The following is a 20,130-nucleotide window of genomic DNA, read 5'->3' on the forward strand; positions in this document are numbered from 1 at the left end:
GTTTTATATGTAAGTGGCTAGAGATTGCATCACTCACCCCATGAAATAGCATAATGGGAATTCCTTTTGTTGTGTTTTCAAAGAACTCACTAACTAAAACGCCCCAAGAAAACCCGGGATTGGGGGGCAGTCCCTCCTATCATCATATTTTAATTGCTATTCACTCTGAATACCCTAGATAACCAGACTCCTTGTGTGGTTGACTCAGAGGGTCAAGACATTGGTGAGACATATCTTTTCTAGCTTAGGTGTTTCTTATTGGTAGTATGGAGATGATGATATTTTTATGAATACCAAGGGTCATGGGAAAGAAGTAAAGAAAACAATTTTTATATCAGAGCTATTATGTATCTGCTATTTGGCATATGCATCTCACAAGGCCCCTTACAGATGGACATTATCGTTTCCATTTTTTTTTTCCACAGGTAAGGATAGAAAGGTTGAGTCACATGTTCCAGGGCATACAACTAGAAGAGACAGACTAGAATTTGAGCCCATGTGGGTCCAATTTTCAAATTCATTTCTTCTCCACTCTTCTGTACCATACTCCATTGGATAATGTCACTAATTATGATTGAAAGGGTAGCCATTGCCTAATTTTGTCAAAAGAATTATGAAATATCTGACAAGAGTGCTCTGTGCCCTTTCTTGTGGGCATCCCTGCGAGATATATGTGCATAATGTGAGTTGATTGATTTGTGGGCATGCTCATGTTAAATCACAGAACTGTCCTTGAAAAAGTGAGTGCCAGTTAACGTTTCAAAAATAGGATGACTTTGAAGTCCATCACAGGGGAATCAATACGAAGGGGAAGCTCTGTTTTACTTCTTCGTAACACATGTAACCTGGCTTCTCTGTCAACTTCTCTGTTGTGAAAAGCTGGCTTTCTTAGAAGGAATTACCCCATTGTGAGGATGGCCAGACACAGGTATAGATAGACCTATGGCTGATGTGCCGATCATCTTTGATTAGAAAAAAATTCTCCTGGGGCGCCTGGGTGGCTCAGTGGATTAAATGTCCGACGTTGGCTCAGGTCATGATCTCACAGTCCATGGGTTCAAGCCCCGCATCGGGCTCCATGCTGACAGCTCAGAGCCTGGAGCCTGTTTTGGATTCTGCGTCTCCATCTCTCTACCCCTGCCCTGCTAGTGCTGTCTCTCTCTCTCTCTCAAAAGTAAATAAACATTAAAAAAACAAAAAGAAAAGAAAAGAATTGTGCTGGGGCACCTGGGTGCCTAACTCTTGATTTCAGGTTAGGTCAAGGTCTCACATTTCGCAAGATGGAATCCCGCATTGGGCTGTGCGTTGACAGTGCGGAGCCTGCTTAGGATTCTCTCTCTGCCCATTCCCTGCTCTCTTTGTCTCTCAAAATAAATAAATAAACTTAAAAAAAAAAGAAAAGAATTCTTCCCAATTATTAGAGCAGCATTATAGCACCATTTGTGGATCTTCTACTGTGTGATATCTAGTTTCAAAGCACTAAATACATGTCTCTTCACTGAGCAAGTATAGGCGTGTGTTGGACCTCAGAAGATTCTGAAGTGACTAAGATCCCCTTCTTGTCTTTAAGAATCTCAGTGTTTCACAGGAAGACAAATATGTAAGCAGGTGTATACAATAGTGTGATTAGTGCAACCAAATAAGTGATCTGCTCTTTCTATTGTTTCTATCATCCATTTATTCAAAAGTGTTCAATATTTAGCTCCTATTATGTGCCAGGCTGTAAGCTTCCTTGAGCTTATGGTTTCTCACTGTATCTGCACTGGATGCAGCATACAATAGTATCTAAGTGTATGGGCTCTAGCCCCATGCTCCCTGGGTTCAAATCTTCCCCTTTGCTGGTTCTATAACCTTGAGTAAATTGTCCAACTTTTCCATGCTTTAGTTTCTTCTGTCCTATGGACCTGAAAAATCACATAGTACCTATTTCATAGAATTGTTATGAGGCTCAAATGAATTAATATTTGAAAACGTCTAGGCGAATGACCCTCTCTCAATGAAGGCAGAATGGTGTTCATCAAGTAAGCAAATGGAATGGTATATCATAGACTCGGGTTATTCGAATTTTGGCCAAATCCACATGGTACATGTATCATTTGTCATCTTTAAGCATCAAGAAAACCGTTCATCCACATCCAACCAGACATCACGAACAAGACTTTGCCTTGCTTTCTGGGCTGCACTGGTAAGGATGCAATGATGGCACTGGGCACTTCCTTTGGGAAGCCCTCTTTGTTCGCCAGGCAAGACCAGCAGCTCCACCCTCTGTGTTCCTATAGAACTTTGTGCCAGACTCTATTTAGTGCTCATCAGAATGCCTAGAATTCAAGCCTCATCTTTGGCGAGTTGGCCAATATAGGCTTTCCTTTGGTTCACCCTGCCTCCATAAGCCCAGGCCTATAAAGACTGAGAGTAAGAAAATTTTCGCTTCTTAAGCCCATTGCATAAAGCACTCCATGACTGTCAGATATTATATGTGCCTCCATGTGCCTATGTGTCCATCCAGAGAACATACACAGAACATACATGCTTACCAGATAAGGAACATACCCACTTAAGCATGAGAGAGTTTTAGAATAAGCAGGAGGCAGGGCTGGGGAAGCTGTATGTTTCTGGGGTGGGTGAGGAACCAAGGGTCATGTTTGAAGCTGTTTCTGACTCTCCGTTTTTACAAAGTAATGAGAAGAGCAGAGGCTCATCCATACTGCCCCAGTGGCCAAGAGTAGGGACCAAACTCAAAGGTGTGACTGCGGAAGAGAGAAAATGAGTCACTTTTTACCTTGGGGGGTCTGGAGGACGTCTTCCATGACTTCCTTGTGTCTCTATTGATTTCAAAGGATGTGGGAAGGGGTTCACCATGCAAATTCATTCTAAGCAGAGGGAATAGCACAGAGACAAAGGCGCCCACCAGCATGAAACATTTGGCTAAGTATTGACATTTAGACAACATTTTAGGGTAGGAGGTCAACTGAAGAGTTTTAAGAGAAGAAAATATAGAGGTAAGTAGGGGGCCAGTCATTAAGATCCTCGAAGGTCTGAAGGCACTTGTACGTATCTTTAAGAGGTTGAAAGAGAATGAAAAATTCCCCAAGCCAAATCACTACTGCTTGAGTGCATTCTGAAACAAATTTCTTCAAATAGAAGTTTTTTTCTCTTTTCATACTTCTGCAATAACCAGTCTGAAGAATCTGGCATTTAAAGACACAAATGTTTCTGAAATACCCCACCACAGCAAAGTATCTGAAAGTGTTTCTTAATTGTTAGAAAAAAACTATTTCTGTATGTGCTTGGGACACGTTTTTTAAAACACCGCCCTTCAAACACACCATCCTTTCCGGCCCCAAGTGGCTGAGGATGGTGATGCTAAGTGGTTTAATAGAGACGCTGTTGTCTCTCTCCTGCACATCACGCCTCCAGTTCGATGCATAATTTTATTTTTTGCTGGGTAAGTGCCCTACAAGGTTGCCATAGATGTACAGCCCAGCACGCAGAAGGGAGTCAGACGATCAGCAGAGTTGCCTCTATGTAACCAGCCAGGCAAAAGCTTTGGAGAATCCTTTGGCCAAAATGTTCTTTAATCCATCCAATTTGAATGAGCTCCATGCACATTTACCAAAGGCATGGCCTCTCCAATCTGCCTCAAGCAAATACATGTCCCTAAGCAGTTTTCTGTGGAAAGCAAATTTCTGCAGAGGGGATGAGAGAAGAGAATTAGCCACGCTCATTTTACAATGGAATGCAAAGTGGGATTGGATGGGATTCCATCCTGTGCCTTAGGCCCGTCCCCTCTGCTGCCACACCCCTTCCAAGAAGTCCTCCCTGCTCGGCGTTCACTGAACTTGTCCTTCCTTGAATGCCCATACTAATCACAGTTGGTAGTGTGCATTCTTGCTCTTTGGTATCTTGCTTTGAACTTCTAATTGTCATTCTCACTGTTACCTTCCTTGTAGTACCAGCAATAAGGGAGCCCTGGGATTCAGGCATCTGGAAGCCCTTGTAGCTACCAGGACAAGGCTAACTCTCACAATCCTCTGGGGCTCTGCTGGGGCTGCTCTTGCTCCTTGGAATGCCCCTCTTGTTCTTTATTATTAGTCTGTGCTGGTCTTCCTGGGCTGCTACCACAAAATACCATAGATTGGGGGCTTAACCAACAGGCATTCATTTCTCACAGATCCAGAGGCCAGCCATCTCCTTCTCTACCCTTTGTATACAAAGCCACTAATCTCAGCATCCTAAAGCCCCACCCTCATGACCTCATCTAACTCTAACTACCTCCCAGAGGCCCCACCTCCAAGTAACATCACACTGGAGGTTAGGGCTTCAACATATGAATTCAGTCCATAACATAGGCCAGCTCTTTCTTGTCCTTCAGATCTTGGTTCAGGTATCAGTTCCTCCAGAAAGCCTTTGGTAAAACTCTCAACATGGGTTGAGATCTCTCTCTGCAAACACCTCTTACAATAGCACCCATCAAGCTGTACCACCACAGACCATTGTTTTGTCTGTCTTCCTCATTAGGTTGTGAGCTTTTGAGTGTAGAGCCTTGTCCTTTGTCTCTGTTCCCAGTGTACATGGTCCTTAGTAAGTGTTCAATAAGTGATTACGTGAGATTGGGAGGCAAGCAACTACTTTAGAAGAAATGTATAACAGAGGAGATTATGGTTCACTCCTTCAATGGATGTTATGAATTTATACCTCAGGCACCATGAGAACAGCTTTGTGAAGGCTTGCTTTTTAACCGACCTCCTAACTAGGGTAGGGGAAGGGAACTAACTCTTACATCTGTTCAGTGGGACCCAGATTTTCAACGTTTGTGTTTAATTCAGTCCTTGTTTGATCCCACCCCTCCCCCTCATGTAACAAATTCACCAGTTTAAGTCAAAGCTTCTCTCTGAAGTCGGGAAGGCAGATCCTGGGGGCAGAGTCTTGAAGAGTGACTTTGCAGTGGACAGGATGGGAGAATCTTTTACTCATGAATCTCCTACAGGTTACAACTTGCTGTTCTTTTCATTCTTTCTCAAGCAATCTTACACTTTCAGGTAACGTGGATACTCCTGTCCAGGCAGAGAGGAAGCACACACACTGAGCTGGGAAAAGAGATGCACAAGAATAAATGCCTGTGCTCTGCTCATTGCTTTATGTAGTTAGCTTTTCCCATATTAGTACAATACACTGTGTGGCCCTCGGTTCAGCAGTCAGCACCACCTGGAAGCTTGCTAGAAATTCGCATTAATGGGCTCCATCCTAGATCTACTGATTCAGAGTCAGAAGGTGGGTGAGAAGGATGGGAGCCACGGGGTTCCAGATAGAGTTTGTGGGTTCCCCTGTTTCACTCACTTTCTATACTTGGAATAAAGCTTCCCGGTCATGAGCAAGGGAGTGGGTTGCCTGCCACTGGTTGCATTTTCTTATCTGGTGTTCCCTAGCGAGGCATGGTTCCTGTCTTGCAGGCCCTGCTACCTTAGTCTGGTGTTATATACTTGCTCATTTAAGTCTCTGTAATACCTCACAACATTGCTTAGTTTGGACCCCCAGCCTTTTGTCTAAAATTGGCTGCATGTTAAATAACCTCCCTGATCTTCATCACCTCCTTGCCCCTCCATCTCCCAAAGTAGAGAACAGGGGGTGGTCAAATTTCCTATCTGAACATGGAGAAATAGAGAAAAACTAATGGCATCATTTCTGAGGGCATTATAGGATGCACTAGGAATGTTCAATGCTGATCTCTCAGTTTCTTCCACTCTGAGGAAAGTGATCCCAACACAGTTGGGATCTCTGGGTGAGAGTCCCCAAAGGATGACCCGCCAGCAGGTGTGGATTTCTTCATTCCAGCTTGCTGCAGTATGGTCTGCACAACCAGAGTGGAGGGAGTTCGGGTAGTAGACCATTATGCACGACAAGGACCTCTACCGAGTCAGGAGACCCTTCCTCCCCACATCCTCCCTTTCTTATGTGGATTTGCTTACACGGGGTCTCTACACATTCTTGTGCCTTGGCATCCTGGCAGCAGCCACAGATGACCTTATGCTATTTTTGGTTTAAGGAGTTGTAATCAGCCTGTGGGGGCAAGTGCATGCCACACATGGACTAAGAATCCTGAACATACCTCAAGGTTAAAGGAGTTGCACATTTACTCACAATACATTCAGTTGCACAACATAAATGGAGCCTCTTTATTTCAGAAGGCTATTCTGATTGTCCCCATTTTCTACCCCATCGGGTGGGTCCAACCCAGTAATCAAAGTCCAGTGCTTTAAGCTTTTTCTTTGGCTTTGATAATTCCCTGATTTGCAGAGTGCTGTTTTTCTCCTGTTTCTCTGCATGTTAGAATCTGAATGGAAAAGGGAGTGTGTCTCAGGTGACTTTAAGGAGGCAGTGGGAGGAGAAAGACAGGGTCTTTGAATTCCTCTCAAATCCTCAGGATCCTTCCTGCTAATTGTTGCAGAGTGGAGTATCTCCAGGGGTGTGTGGAGCCCTGAAGCACACTACATCTGATGCTGTTTTGTGTTTTTAATAAACTTTTTATTTTAGAACAGTTTTCGATTTACAGAATTATTGTGAGGATAATACAGAGAGTTCCCATATGCTGCACACTGTTTGCTCTATGATTAACGAGTTACATTGGTATGGTACATTTGTCACAATTAATGAACCAACCCTGATACGTGATTATTAAGTCAAGTCCACACTTTATTCGGATTTCCTTAGTTTTTCCTCTTTCTGTTCCAGGACACTGCAATTCGGTTGTCATGTCTCCTTAGGCACCTTTTGGTTGTGACATTTTCTCAGAGCTCCCTTGCTTTTAATCACTTGACAACTTGGAGCAGTACTGGTCAGATATTTTGTAGAATGTCTCTCAGTTGCGATTTGTCTGGTGTTTTTCTCATGATTAGACTGGGGCTATGGGTGTGGGTGTGAATGGGGGGAAGATCGCAGAGGTAAAGTTCCATTTTTCTCACATGAAATCAAAGGTACATAGTTTTGATATGACTTATCACTGTTAGTGTTGACCTTGACCATCTGGCCAAGGTAGTATATGTCAGGCTTCTCCACCACCAATGTATCCCTTCCTTTCCATACTGTCCTCTTTGGAAGGAAGTCACTATGCACAGCTCACAATCATGGAGTGAAAAGTAATGCTCCATCTGCACAGGAGATAGATAGATAGATAGATTTATTTATTTATTTATTTATTTATTTATTTATTTATTCATGGATATTTATTTTATAGTTTGGGTTATAATCCAATAGTACTTTATTAATTTTGTTGCTTAAGTGGCTCCAGCTCTGGCCATGGAGTCAGTTGGCTCCAGTTGGCTGCTGTGTTCTTTGACACGCTTGCATCATTGTATGTGGGTTTGGTGCCATCTGTTTCTGTGGGTCAACATGAGTGCTGGCATTCCTGGGGGCTTGGTTATCTGATTCTGCAGTCTCTCTGCTCCACCTCTAGGTGGCTGCTCTGACATTCCCCTTGGAAACTCAGAGTCCTCTAATTGGAGCACATTGATGTTCCTGGTATCGCTTGGCCACAGTTGCAGGCCATATGGGCCCAGGAGTACTCCCTCCGTCTCATCCATCTAGCCACTCTGATGGCCATGCTGGAAGATTCACCTCTATGCCACTTGAGTGTGACACCGAGCTGTGGGCTGGAATCTGGGGCTCCTGTAGCATCTCTCACCACATTCTTCCGTTCTTAGTCAAGATCCTTCAGGGAGATGCATGCATTTGCCTTCTCACCTCCCACAGAGTCCTCAGCTTACTCTTATCTGTCTTCACCACTCTACTGAAATACCTCATGAGAAGATCTCCACAGATCCCCACATGGCTAAATCCAAGGAATGCTTTTCAACATTCAGGTTTCTTGGTCTCATGGAAGTTCAAGACCTATTGACAGGACCTTCCCTTTCCTTTGGCTCTTGGGATGCTTCCTCTGCTGCTCTTTCTCTCACCTCCCTGGAAGCCTTAACTCAGTCTTCCTTAGCCATATCCTGCTCTACCCAGCCTTGAAATGTCAGAGCTCCTCAGAGTGTCATTCTAGATCTTCTCTTCTCTTGCTGTACTCTCCCCAGGCAACCATGTCCATATCTGCCAAAAGCTCACAGAGACTTCAGTACAATTTTACAAACACTAGTTGTGAGTGTATTTCTTTTAGAAGAAGAAGGTGAGCTTTTTGTCAAGGAGACTTGGGCTTGGAACACGGATACTATGTAGAAATGCAGGAATCCAAACCACAACGAATTAGTAGAAATTCCATTGTATCTGAGGGCTCGTCTCGGTCATGTCAATGGGAATTTGAGACAATTACACCTAGACATCAAGAATCAGGGATTCAACCGGCACACTGTTTTATTGTTTTTATCTTGGTTGATGCATAGTGAGGCCAGACGCACATCAAGAGAGAGAAACTAGAAAGAGTTGTACCATTTTCTTAATCTTGGCTCCCTGGGAAGAAATAGCATACTCTTCAGAGACACTCAGCTGAAGCATAGGGTGGGTGATGAGGTTCATGGGAGGTATCTGTAGACAGAGGCTTTTTTGTGGGTTCTGCAAGAAGGAAAGGGTGTGGCAGGAAAAGTAGGTTTAGGATAGGCTGATTTGAATAATTTCAGGAGGTTGTGGGCCATAAAGGCTATCTCTGATTGTGTGGTATGTGGCCCTGGGGTGGTTAGAGCTGATGGGCAGTGACCCAGAGTGTGAGCCCTACAAGAGAGGTGGGTGGGGGGTGTGAACTTAATCAACTACTCAAGAATGGGACTGACCACCCTCTAGCCAGGGCCTCAAAACTAGGATAAGACATTTAAAAAATAAAACCTATATTATACCCATATCATGCCCCACCTCACTGAAGTAGAGGGTCTGGGAGCATATTGATAGTGTCTCTCCTGTTACCTGGTATACTGTTAGGATCTACAATAGGTATCTTGCATATAGTAGGTGCTTGATAAATAATTGTTGAAAGAATGTATAAATTCTTAAACAGGCTTTTTTTTGAGAGAGAGAGAAAGAGTGCAGAATGGGGGCAGAGAGAAAGAGAGAGAATCTTAAGTAGGCTCCATACTCAGCATAGAGCCTGCCATGGGACTTGATCCCACGACCCTGGGATCATGACCTAAGCTGAATACAAGAGTCAGAAGCTTAACTCACTGAGCCACCCAGGTGTCCCAAGAATATATAAATTCTTAAAAAGAACAATTGGACTTTGTATCATCATAAATAAATACAACGAGAGAGAAAAGCTGTATCTTAAGAAACCCAGAGAAGATATCTGAGGGGCTCAGGTGAGAGGAGCCCAGAGGTGGTGGAGATGTGGAGGAGGGGTCACGGGATTGTTCTGTCCCAGCATATGATGACGTAGACAGCTGGCACCCTAAAGCACTAAACTTTAATTCCATCAAGTCCCAGGGCAGATAACAAACAGATGATGTACCAACATTTAGGAAAAGTAAATCTCTTGGTGCTAACGTGGATTCACATTTGCTAAATCACAGCTTTTTTTTTTTTTTTAAAGTAAAGTTATGTGACTGGCTAATTATGAAAGGCCTTGGAAATACTACTACTACTACTACTAATATAATAAATTCCATGAGGACAGGTCTCTTATCCATCTTCTTCACAGCTCTACTCCACACCCTAGAATAATGGCTAACATCAGTAGATGATGATCAATATTTCTAGAATAAACTAATAAAATAACTCATATTTATTGAACCCTACATGCCAGGCAAAGATATAGAGATGAAATCTATTAAAATTACAGATAATGATCATAATAACAACATTTATAGAGCAATTTTAGAATGTATCCGGCATCAGGGCACCTAGGTGGCTCAGTCAGTTGGGTGTACAACTTTGGCTCAGGTCATGATCTCAGGGTTTGTGAGTTCAAGCCCCATGTCAGGCTCTGTGCTGATGGCTCAGAGTCTGGAGCCTGCTTCAGAATCTATGTCTCCCTCTCTCTCTCTGCCCCTCCCCTGTTCACACTCTGTCTCTCTCTCTCGCTCAAAAAAATAAACATTAGAATTTTTTTTTTTTTTAAAGAGAATGTATCAGGCATCATTTTAAAGAATTTTGCATACACAGTATTATGTTTGGAAATCTCATTAACTGTTATGGCTTGAATTGTGTCTCCCCCCAGACTTACTTGTGAGAGTCCCAACCCCCATTACCTCAGGGTGTGACTGTAATTGGAGATAAGACCTTTACAGGGGTAATTAAAGTAAAGTGAGGACATTAGGGTAGGCTGGGCTCTCATCCAATAGGATTGGTGTCCTTACAAGAGGAGGAGATTGGGACACAGATACACACATGGAGAAGACCAAGCAAAAACACTGGAAGATGCCCATCTACGAGCCAAGGAGAGAGCCCTCAGAAGAAACCCATCTTTCCAACCCTGATGTTGAACTTCCAGCCTCTAGGACTGCGAGGAAACAGATTCCTGTTGTTTAAGCCCCCCAGTATGGAGTATTCTGTCATGGCAGCCTGAACGGGCTAATACATTCACCCTTGTAGCAAGCAGGTATTCTGTTCTGGTTCACACTCCTGATTGCACCAGGCAGTATGCAGTAATAGCTAACATCTACTGAGTATTTAACCAATGGGAGCTCAGGACCGAGGTTCTGCCTGAATTCTGAAGCATTCTGTCGTGCTTCATATCTTTTAAAGTTTTCTTCAGCATTTTGCACTGAATTTTATTACGTATCTTTCCATCCCTTGTTATCCATTGACTTTTCTTCTCAGGTGCAGGGCATCTACCCTTGGTCTACAGTAGCAGGTCTTCCGGAAGAGCCCCACCCCAGGTTGTTACCTGAGAGCTCACAGAATCCCATGAGATCTACTGTCCTCTCTTACTCAGGGTGATTATTTGGCTAACCACACACTAGGAAGGTGTAAACAAAGATTATTCAATAATTCAACAAACTAACTTGCTGGGCTCCTACTATGTGCCAGACTCTGAGTATGCACTAAGGCTGCAGAATTGACACAGGGTGTCTGCTTCAGTAAATCAAGATCCAAGTGGAGGACACAGAAAATCAGTGGAGTCACAAGTGAATGGAATCATTGCAGGCAGTGATGAATGCCATGGAGGAAGGAAACAGTGACAGGATGACCCTGGCTGAGGCTCCTTCAGACAGGGTGGTCCAGGAAGGTTGCTCGGGGCTGAGAACTGAAGGGTAAGAAGGAGCCAAACAGGGGCGCCTGGGTGGCTCCATTGGTTGAGCGTCCGACTTCGGCTCAGGTCATGATCTCACGGTCCGTGAGTTTGAGCCCCGCATCAGGCTCTGTGCTGACAGCTCAGAGCCTGGAGCCTGTTTCAGATTCTGTGTCTCCCTCTCCCTCTGCCCCTTCCCCGCTCATGCTCTGTCTCTCTGTCTCTCAAAGATGAATAAACATTAAAAAAAAAAAAAAAAAAAAAGAAGGAGCCAAACAAATAAGGATTTGGGGGAAGAGAGATCCAGAAACCCAGGGAGGGAACAGCACGTCACAAGGGAATGTGCCTGGCTCCTTGGGGGAAGGAGCTGGAGCCTTGGAAGGAGCATGGACTTTGCTTGAGAACCTTGGTGTAAGGGTAAACTTTGCCCAGCAGCACCTGTGTCACAGAAAAATGTTAGATGCTCCAGAAAAATGAAGATGTGTTCTTTTGCGGAAGGGAGGAAGGTGCTGGAGAAATGGCCCAGGAAGTTTAGCTGAACAAGCAAGGCACTATGTATTCTTGTGCTTTTGTTTTGATTTTCTGTTTATTTTGACGTGCTGGGTCATCATCAACTCATGTGACAAGGAGAGGCACATCTTAGTCGGTTTAGGAGTCCATGTGGATTGCACGTGGCCCTAACAGGTTCGCCTCGTTAGAGAAACGCATTCATGCTCAGGGGTGGCCTTTTCCTCTTTCCAGTTTGCATGCGTGTCTGAGGTTGACGTGGAGCATGAGAGGTCAGAGGAGGGGGTCGCCAGTCACCACTGCCAGTCAGGCACACCCTGCGTACTTGTAGACAGGGGTGTCCGTGGAGAGGAGGCTGCAGCTCCCAGCTCCCGCAGAGTTGGTGAAAACTGAAACCCATTTTGAGAAGCTGCACAGGGAACATCAACACGAGCTACTCCAGCATCTGGATCTTCAGGGCTGGGCCAGCAAGTTCAGGAGGTATGTGGCCAGGGTTCTGCTCTGCACACTAGATTTTAGTTGGATACTCCTGGGGGCTGGAGCCCAGGGACTAGGGTGTGTGGTGGGAGAGGCCATGTGGCCTGGAAAAGAGCCCAGAACTGTCCCCAGGAGCCCTGCATCCAGCCCGGCTGGGCTGCGTTTTGTGCAGTCTTGGGTCACGATGATGGACAAGTTGCAAGAGACAATGAGAAGAAAAAGTGGGCACGATTTAGGGATGTGCGTCCTGGATGCCAGAGACGGTGGTGGGACAGAAGTCAGCAGCCAGACAGATGACTGGCTTTGGAAATGTTGAGTGAGGGGCACCCCTGTAGCACCAAATAGCGTGATGAATTTTAGAGAGGAAGCAGGAGTTATAAATGCAGCTTTGGGAGTCTCATGCTGGGAGTTTCAGGTCACAGAAAAGACTTGTGCAGCCTAGTAAGCCACAGGGACAATGAAAGCAGCCCTTAAGGAGATGACTTCCTAACCTACATCTCTGGCCCGCCCTAAAAACTGTTGGAGCGAAGCTAGCCTGAAGCTAGCCTCTGGCAGTGGGAGCTCCTGCAATGGGGTTGGGAATACCAGGCTGTGAAGGGGTTGGGCTCTCTGCAGCAACGCGGGAAAGCCACATGCTCCTTGTGGTGCGTCCTCCTTGGCCGCTGACCCCTGGACCCTCTCATAGCTCATTTTGCTTGAGTGCTGAGTGACAGAAGACAGACAATTAAGTCAGAGACTGAGGACTTCATCTGCTGTTTCCTTAATTGTATTTCCTACACATTCTTTATAAATAGATTTAAGCGAGACACTATGTCCTTTAAATTGTGCATCTCTGTTGCTATGGAAATGGTTGTTTTTACCCTCCCCCCCCCCCCAACAGCTTAGCTACAAAGAAGTTAGCACCTGTTTTCCCAGGCAGGTGAATTGCCTACCAATTGTATTCTAAGAAGGTCTCTTTGGGTGGGTTGGAGTAACCTGCTAATGGCATCACTTAAGAGAAGCATCAGGTGAGGGTTTGGGATTTCCAGAAGATATGATCCATCCTGCTAACCCTTCAGCTGATAAATGACTCACTCCATAGATTCCTAGGCTGTTGGAACCGGAGAAGGATCTCTATAGAGAGACAATAATAATTAAAAAGTAACTTACACTGTACATTTGACACATTCACTTATTTCTAAAGGAATCCTTTAATGAAATCATTTGTTTGAAAACATTTACTGAACACTGACACTGGGCTGGGGCGGGCACAGGTAATCATCCCAGAACACTGCAGGTGCCTGTCACGTGGAATGGAGTCCACAAACCTTTCTCAGTGAATGAATAAAGCTGCCCACTCCTCCAGATGGTGGAGGATGCAGACATTGAACCGGTTATAATGTTCCGTGTCTCTTGCTGGAATGTGGGTGTGTACAAAGAGCCATCACAGCAAACAGCTAGTCACGGATCCACTTTATTTATTTATTTATTATTATTTTTTTTTTGCAAGAAGCGAGAAAACAAAATGCAGAAGACTTGAAGGGAAGAGAGTTGGCAACATCATGTGACTCTTTGGTGCCAGAACCAAATCTAGGACCCAGGTTCCCTGAATCCCTCTCTGATAGCTTCTTCCCACATCATACTGACTCTTGGAGCTTCCAAGCTCTCGCGGGCACAGGAATCACCTGGGGATTTTGTGCCAGTGCAGATTCTGATTTAGTAGGTCTGGGGTGGGGTGTAGGATTCCGTGATTTTGATGATGCTCGTTTGCAGACCACAGTTTGATTCACAAGGCTCTGAAAACTATTGGTGAATCTTTGGAGATACTGGACCCTTTCGACAATCTGAGTACAGCTAAGGACTCTGTGTTGCTTAAGGTTATTTGGTTGATGAGAACAGAAACTTTGGCTAATGTACATAGCATAACATAGCATACACAGCATAGAGTGATATAATCAATCATATATAATAACATATGGTCTATATATGAATGTGTATATGTACATGTATGTATATATTCATACATATAGGTGTATATATGTTCATGTGTGTGTGTCTGTGTGTGTATAATGGGATGGTACAAAAAAGGAAAAAGTGGAACTTCCAGTCAGTGGAAAAGAAGGGGACCAAGGAAGCCTTAGGGTCTGGCCAGCAGAACGCATGGGCAGTCCCTTCAGGGGAACCCTGTCAGGGTGGATATATCCTAGTTTCAGAACTACATCATTTGAATAAAGACACAGTTTTCCAGGAAGAGACCTTTGCTGCCTAGCTGAGATCCAGGGCTGGCCCCTCAGCCAGGAGAGTCTGGGAACTTTGCAGGACGTTTCCATCTCCACTGTGTCCATCAAGGCAGGGTAGTTGGCCAAATGTGAAGCGGATGTATTTTCGCCAGAGGAAGGAGGAATGCATGCGGGGAGGTCAGGAGACACTGATGGCCAGCAGAGACTGTCTCTCCAGAAACACGTCCACGTGTCTGCATGTATCAGTCAGCATCCCCACGTTTCACCTCCTCCACTGCTACTTAGGTCCAGGCCATCCATTCACGTGGGTCTCTGCACTCCTTTCCTGTTGTCTCCCTGCTCCACGCTGCCCCCTTCAGTCCGCTCTGCACCAGGCGAGCCTTTAAAAACCCCGAGTCAGATGGTGCTGGATCTTTTGCTCACAGCCGGCTGCTGGAATCCCATTATCCTCACAGCTAAATCAAATACCAAGCCAACACATCGCTCAGCAAGATGCTACATGCATCTTAATCTCTCTCTCTGTCCTCCTGTCCTGCCATCTTCCCCGCTGCTCACCACACTCCCGCCGCACTGGCATCCTCCCCGTCTCGTGAACATGCTAATATCTCATCTCAGGGCCTTTGCATCTGCTCTTCTCTCCGTCCGGAACACTGTGCCCCAGACGACTGCACTTCCCATTCCCTTGCTGTATTCAGATATCCACTCAAGGTCCACCTTCACGAAGAGACCTTCCAGCCCAAGCTACCTGCGAGGGCTCCCTGGCAGCCTGCCTACTCTCTGGCCTCTTAGCTTTGTTACTTATAGAAAATAGGCGTGGGCCTCACGCGTCTTCTCTCCCCAGAATGCGAGCTGCTCCCGGGCAGTGACTTCCGGTGGTCATCCTACAGCCCGGCGGTGGGGGTCGGCCCTTGTGGGCGTCGTGAAAAGAACTGGGGAGCGCACACGGATGCTTCACTCGCACAAACACACGCACACTCCACACCCATCCCACACACTCACACACACACTCCACACCCACCCGCTCCCACCCGCTCCACACACTCTTACACACCCGCTCATACCCACTCACACCCACCTGCTCACACACACTCTTACACACACACACCTCATCCACCCACTCACACCCACTCCACACCCATCCACTCATACCCTCCACACACACTCTTACTTACTTATACACACTCACGCTGCACACACATCTGCCCACCCACACACTCACACACTCATACACTTACACACACTCACACATGTATGCATCCCACATCTACACAGCCACACACATACCACTCCACACATTCTCCATAGTGATACACAACACTCCACACACACTCTTACACACTTACACACTCACATATGCATAACCCCACCTCCACACTCCACATACAACCTTTCACACTCACACATATACACATCCCACATCCACCCACACACTCATCCCCCCATACTTTTGCACACACCTCACACTCCACACACACATACATTCCACATCCACCCGCACATACACACGCACTCCAAATACACTCTTACACACTTATGCACATACACACTCCACGTCAACCCATACATACACCCCCCCACATACCCTTAAACACCTCACATCCACCCGTACATACACAGTTACACACGTATGCACATACTCACACTCTTACCACACGTCCACCCACACATATACATACTCTATACACGCTCTTACACACACGTACACACTCACACATGTACACTCACACACACATACACACACGGACATACTTTTGCCTATGGTTTCAGATGATTTATAGGCCTGAAACTTTGGGGTCCACATATCTTGGGTCAGCAACCTCTACTGTGGCCCAGGTATCTCCAACTCTGCGGAAATGGGGTCCCAACACCTCAGCACCTGTCACCGCCCTCTTTGTCCTGCCCGGCTGACTCTTCTCAGTAGGGCAGTGCCATTCCATTGTCTATGGAACATGGGTGACCAAATTGAACTTACACTAGAGTTACAGTAAGAACAACAATAATTGACATCTGTCCAAGGAAAATAATGAAATATGTTAAATATAAGGAGCCTCTAGTATGATTTGATAAATTCGAGGGCAGAATAAAATTTTACTTTTATTCAACAAGTATTTATTGAACATTTGCTATGTGCCATTCAATCTTCTAGGTGCTGGGGGAATGCGGTGAAAGAACAATGATGTGGTCTCATGGAGTTCATATTCAGGAAGGGCTGGGAAGACAATAGAAGAAAGCTAGGTATGACAGCTAGAGTATGCTAGAAAGAGAAAAGGGCTATAGGGAAAAGTAAAATCTGGAAAGTGGGCTAGGCAGTCCCATTGGTGAAGGGAGTTATAATCATAAATAGAATTTTCAGAGAAGAGCTCTCTAATGGAACAAAGAGCTAAGAAAATGTGGGAGGATAAAAAGATATCTAGGGGAAAATATTCCAGGAAGCAGAAGCAGCAAGTGCAAAGGCCCTGAGGCAGGTGTCTGCTTAGGGTGTTTGAGTCACAGCAAGGAGGTACACGTGGCTGGGGTGGAGAGAGCCGTGAGAGATGAGAAGAAAATGTGGTCAGACCATAAAATGTAGGGCCTCATGGGCCAGGTTAATAAAGACTTCGGCTTTTACTTTGAGCAAGATGAAATTCTTTGGAATTCTGCAAGTAGAGGAGTGACCTGATCTAACTTGCATTTTAACAGGATCACACAGGCTACTGTGTTGAGAGTAAACTCTAGGGGAAAGCAGGGAAACAGTGGGACCATTAGGAAGATCAGTGAGCATCGTCCAACAAATAAAACTCACCTACCCTGGTGGGTCTCACTCAAAGCCAGTATCATGGAACTTGGAAAGACTTCATCACTGACCCTGAATATTAGCCTCCAAGAATGCCTCCAAAGTTCCCAAACAGGAAATCGAGGCAAGAGTTTGCTCCCTCAAGGTGGACAAGCCCCCGAGAGCTCTCTTGGCTGGAAAATGTGGAATGATAGTCATTCTTTGGGGTACAGTAGGCTTGGAGCAGGGTTAGGGGGAAAGAAATTACATTTAAATCAGGAGCCTTCCCACAAACTGAAATTAGTTAAATCCCGTCAATTGCTGACTGGTTTTATGTTATGGAATTCAAACGCTTGGAGGCTCAGTCAGTTGAAACCCTGTCTCAGGAATGAGCCAGTTACGGATGGATCTGCTGTTCTATTATTAAAAGAAATGGATGTGTTCTGAGCATAACATATAGAACACTAAGAGCCCACTTGGTGGGTAAATGCACTTTTTCTTTTCCTTTGTGTTCAAAGACCTGGGACCAAATTCTGGAAAAAGTCAGAGACCTGCAGAGACTTTCATGACCAGTAATCCCAGACAGCACATGGTCTCCTTATTCTCCTAGTCCAGAAACTGAGGCTTAGAGAGGGCAAGTAAATGGCTCACTGTAGGCTAATTACTCCCCCAATTTTAGTGGCTTGCTACAATAGAGTTTAAATTTTCACTCATATCACAGTCCAGCGTGGACGGGCAGGGGCTCTGTTCCCTCCAGTCCCTTGGGGAAGCCAGGTGCCTTCCACACCGTGGCTTCTTCCGGCTACAAGTCCGCAGAGACGGTCGGTGCTCAGCTGCAGAAGGAGGTGTGAGAATCACCCCAAGGGGGTTTTTATGGGCTGAACTTGGCAGTTGGACACATCACTTCTGCTCCCATTCCGTTGTCCAGAACCTCGTTTTGTGGCCATGGCTGGGAAATGCTGTGTGGCCATGTGCCCTTGAAGAGGAGAATGTGGAGGTCAGTGAGCACCAGTCACATCCACCAGAACCAAATAGGTGGTAAGAGGCAGAGCCTCATTGGAGTAATGCAGCAGAAAAGACACGGACGCCTACAGCCGCTTGCATGTTTGATGGGGGCATTTTCCTTTCTCCTACACATGGGAAATTTCACTCTACAAAATGTCTTGTGCTGACTTGAGTAGAGGGGAGCACATCTTGAGCTTTGTTTGGTATCTGCAGGATCCCTCCTGGGCGCCCTGCGGCATCCTGCAAGATGACTTTGTTTCTAGAACATCCACCAGGTGCAGGAAAGGTAGAGAAGGTACAGGGCAGATGGCTGCTACCTGCCAATCATCCCTCCCCCAATTAGTTGATCCTGCAAACTCCATATAGCAGATATTTACTCCTTTAATGTAAGGACTTGAATCTTTTATTTATTTATTTAAAAAAAATTTAAAGTTTAGTTATTATTTTGAGAGAGACGGAGACAAAGTGCGAATGGGGGAGGGGCAGAGAGAGACGGAGACACAGAATCGCTCCAGGCTCTGAGCTGTCAGCACAGAGTCCCACAGGGGGCTCCAACCCACGAACTGTGAGATGACGACCTGAGCCGAAATTGGACGCTTAATCGACTGACCTACCCAGGCGCCCCAGCACGGATCTGTGTTTGATGATTTTTGTTACTGAAAAAAACATAAGAAGGGAGGAAAGGGATTTTGGTGCGTTCTGTGTAGAAGGAATGCAATCTATCAGGCAGTGTGAAAGGCTGGGTGTGAGTGGTGGTCCCAGGTCCTTGCTCCTGGGGTCCCGGAGGGGGGTGGGGGCTGATGGTGAAGTATCTTTCAAGTATGAGCTAGCCTGGCTCTCTGGCTCTTCTGGTCTGTGGTGCCCAGAATTTGTCCCTATGCCTACATGGAATTAATATATGATTACCCAAAGTCTGACATTTGAGTGTGTAAGGTGGCCTTTCCCAACTATGATGGCTATGGCCATCAGCAGGGCAAGCCCTCTGGTGAAGAGAGTCTACAAACACTTCTCCACATCTCTGGAAACACATTCAGATCAGAAGGGATAAACCCTCGGGGTGTCCCTCCCCTAAGGTTATACGGGCAAAGGGACCTAAGCCACCTCTTCCACACTCCTCAGGATCTTTACGTGTCTGCATCGCTTTGTGGTACAACCTCAGGGCTGCGTGGATGGTAACAGGGCACTTGTTACTGGGCTGGTTTTGCAGGACTGGAGTTATGGGGAGCTTCAGGCTGAGAAATAAATCAGATTAAGGACAATATATTCCTTCGCCAGCACTAAAGGGAGCCACAGGCCAGTATAGACCTTCTAATTGTGTTGAGTTAGGACTTAGTGTTCAATGTGGGGTGAACAAGAGATACCTTTGAGGGACCAGCAGAAGTGGCCTGAAGGAAAGAGGTTGCCACTGTTTCGGCTCCAGCCACAAAGATACAAAGTCCTGGAGTTACAAGAGTGTGCCTGGGCTGCCATAAAAAATACTGGGGGTGGGGGCTTAAAAAACAAATTATTTTTTCTCACAGGGCTGGAGGCTGGAAGTCTCCAGAAGATCAAAATATCAGAAGAGTTGGTTTTTCTTGAGGCCTCTCTCCATGGCTTGCAGATTGTCCCCTTCCTGATGTGTCCTCACATGGCTTTTCCACCGGTGTTTACACCCTTCTGGTGACTGTCTCTCTTCTTAGAAGGACACTAATCCTATTGGACCCTAATGACTACATCAAGCCCTAATCACCTTCTTAAAGGCCCCATCTGCAAATACACTCACATTGAGGGTTAGAGCTTCCAATTGATGAATCTGAGGACATAATCCAGTTCCTAATGGGATCATACTTCTTTGGGGAAACATTCACAGAAAAACATGTAACTTCTAGGGAAAAGTGCCTATTTGGAAAAATAACTACTGGAAACACACTTCATTCTGAGATAATATCTGATGAAAACATATACTGCTTAGTAAAAATATCCAACAGGAAAAATTCTCCCCAAAAATGCTCCTTAGGAAAAATATTCTCTGGGAAAACTGT

This window comes from Acinonyx jubatus, chromosome B4 (genome assembly GCF_027475565.1).
Source record: "Acinonyx jubatus isolate Ajub_Pintada_27869175 chromosome B4, VMU_Ajub_asm_v1.0, whole genome shotgun sequence".
Lineage (NCBI taxonomy): Eukaryota > Metazoa > Chordata > Mammalia > Carnivora > Felidae > Acinonyx > Acinonyx jubatus.